A 3,396-nucleotide genomic window follows, 5' to 3' on the forward strand; every position below is an offset into this window, starting at 1 on the left:
GGGGTCAGAGGGGAGGGTCTTGGCCAATCAAATGTGACATTTTTTTAAATTGCCTGAGGCAGGAGGACCACTTCAGCCCAAGAGCTGTGATGACACCAATGTACTCCAGCATGGGTGACAGAGTGAGACCTGTCTCAAATAAAATAAAAATAAAAGTAAATTGCCCTCCCCATGTCATTTTTCCACTATTGGTAGTAATGCCTCTGCAAGCAAGTATCTATGCAGCCATTTAGAGGGAGCACAGATGGGAGAGGAGCCTGTCTTCTCTGCCTTGAGGCTGGCAGTGGTGAGAAGCAGCCCCAGACTCAGACTAGGGGTGTTAGCATTGAAAGCAAAAATAAGATTATAATCCTAAGACCCAAAACAATAAGCAGGAAGTCTTTGTAACCAGAAAGTTCTGGTAAATCTGAAGGACTCCCAGGTCTGGGACAGCTGAAAATGTCAATTTCCCTCTCTAACACCTGGCAGAAGCTCACAGCAAAGAAGCATCCCTGCACCTGCTGGCCAGCACCAGTCTGCTCATATGTCTTTCTGGATGCTAAGTATGGGGTGAAGAACCAGAGTTTCTTCAAATGTCTGCATGAGCAGCAAACCACCTCCTACACACACACCCGTAAGAGCCCTCTGAATCACAGACCTGGGAGAGGAACTTTCATTCCTTTGTTTGAGTATCATAGTAAGAGCAGTGCACAGATTTCAAGTCCTAGAAAGCACAGAGTTTTAATTACACTCCTCCACAGCCACAACAGGACCTGGCACAGAGTTGGATTCAGAAGAATCACCAGCCTCTACCCAATCTGGATCTCACCTCCCTACAGAGTACTTAGATCCAGAAACAGCCACCACTCCTTTGTGCCCCATCCCCCAATTCAGGTCTCAAACCTCCCTGTCATCTCACTGACCAGCCAAACAAATCTGACTTAAAGATCTGACCTTTCGCTAAAGGGTTTTAGGCTTTCAGTGCAAATAATTCTGTGGCATGACCAGACTGAACTCAACTGCCCATGGCCTCCACAGTCACAGAGCAAGCCTACCCCAAACCTGCACACACAGGAATGTGCACACGCAGTGAGGGGAACAGGAGGATCTGTAGCTGAAAGACAACCCACAGCTGCTGTGGCACAGCAGTGGCTGCAGCAGGAGGACAGCTCTGGAAGCAGTAACTCAGGTCAGCCAAGCCAAAGGCCAATCAGACTTCCATACCATGAAAGAAGCCACTAGGAGTCAGTGAGGTAGATCTTTAGGGTAATCGCAATGGAGAGGAGGATTTTTGCCCAGGGAGAGAAACCAAGGTCTCACTTGGACTCACCACTCTGTGGAAGGCAAGTCTCTTCCAGCAAAGAACTGTGTCCTGACAATCCTGTCTTCCTCCCTGAGCTGTCTCCAGCACACTCTGCTCCCAGTCATCCTCATGGGAGTCCTCTGGACACTGGCGTCTTCCTCACACCCTGGACACCAGCACCTGCCAGGGCAACAGCCCTCAGCCTCTGGGGGCCACACAATGCTATTCCCTCTGTTGAACTGTGAACATCAGTTGCTTCAGAAGAAATTCTTCCCAGGCCCCCTGCTTAAAAGAACACAGGGAGACTGAGCGAGGAGCAGAGGTGACAGGAGGAAGAGAGGTCATCTCCCGGAAGTATGCTCCAGAACCCCAAAGGACACGCAGCCCTCATGTGAAGGACTCCCACACCACCAAGCCCTCCACAGCCCTGAGGCCCCCACAGACCCACTGACAGTGACAGCCAAGCTGGGAGAGCTGAGGCAATCCCACATTACCACGAAGTCTTGATGCAATGGCGTGAGTGGAAAGCGGCTTGTTCCTCAGCTCTCACAAACTTCAATTTGCCTGTGTTTTTGGAAAACAGCTTTTCTCCAAACTTAACATTGAAGGCAGACACAACTTACAGACCAGGTAGCTGATTCCAGCCCCATCTCCTAAACCCAGATTCCTCCACAGGGGGCTCCCCTTCATCACATAGCTTCCTGTGCCCACCCTAAGCCAAGATCAAATCTACATGGCCCTACTGTGCTGGGGGCCCAACCTCCCCAACCCTTTCTCACTGCCCCTACAGATTAACCCCAGAGCTGTTTTTCTTCTAAGAGACTTTTTCTCTTGGTTTTTGATGAGGCAACCAGGGGGCCACAAGAGGCTACATACTCTCCTGACCCCTGTCTGACACATTCCCTAGAAGAAGAGTTCTGAGGCCACCTCCTGCTGAACTGCCACCTGCCCCACATAGAACCTGAAGACTCAGTCTCTCACAAATGCCTCTGCACTGGCCCAAAGGCAGAGCCAGGGCAAATGGCTCAGGAAATCTGCCCACTCCAGGGCCCTGCAGGCTCAAGGGCACCACTTGCCCTTTGAGGGGCTGATGAGCATCTAATAAGATAAAATATGAAAGTGCTTTGTGAACTGAAAAGCACCCTGCAGACATCAGAGGGGTTCCGGGGGAGTCCAGGAATATGAATGAAAGTTCCTCTCCCAGGTCCAGCAAGGGAGGCACTCGGGAGCCTCCAGAGAGAATTCTACCAGGGATGGTGCCACCCAAAAAGGATTCTAGGGAAATGGGCCTGTGCCAGCAATGAAAGCAGCCCTGCCTGGCAGAGATACCCACATGCAGCCTGCTCTATCAGGGAGAGCTCACTGCCAGGAACAGGCCACAGGGAGATTAGCTTTGGCAGGAACTGGCAGAGGGAAGCAGGGATCTCAGCCTGCCAAGCAGGGACCTCAAGCCTCCCACATAAGGGAGAGGCAGAAATGGATCCCAGCCTTGGCAGCAACAGGACGCCAGCAGGACTCGGCTCCCAGGAGTGAGGCGGGCAGCACGTGCCAGGTCTGGCAAAGGAGGGAAGGTAAGAAACTGTTAGTCTGCAGTGCCACACTCATGGTCCTGCCCTCTGGCAGAGGGGGGTGCCAGAGTCTCCTCCCTATGGGCTGGATTTGGCATTCATGACCCTCTGCACAATAGCTGGGGAAGACTGCAGGCCTGCCAGGCTTTGCCCTCTATCTTCACTGTGGAGAGGCCAGGAACCCAGAAAAGAATTCTTCACCCTCTTGTCCCCTTCCTCTACCAGGGATGATTGTCAACATACCTAATGACAGATACAGTTCACAGTGCAGGCAGGGTTCCTACAAGCACCACGGGAGAGTGACACTCTGGAGGCAACATCCGGCAGACACAGCCTCAGGGCCCACAAGTGTATATGGGGATTCCAGCATGTCCCTGGGGAAGTGTCTTCCCACTGAGGACCAGGTGCACACCCTGGTCAAGAGGACACATAGGGATCAGGGTCAGAGCCCAGGGAGGAGGTTGGGCAGACAGTGTATGTGCCAAGGAGCACCAGCAGGGTTCCAGGCCAAGGTAGCTAGGGGCCTCAGGGAGCCTGGAGCCTCAG

This window comes from Cebus imitator, unplaced genomic scaffold, assembly GCF_001604975.1.
Source record: "Cebus imitator isolate Cc_AM_T3 unplaced genomic scaffold, Cebus_imitator-1.0 Scaffold79, whole genome shotgun sequence".
Classification (NCBI taxonomy): domain Eukaryota; kingdom Metazoa; phylum Chordata; class Mammalia; order Primates; family Cebidae; genus Cebus; species Cebus imitator.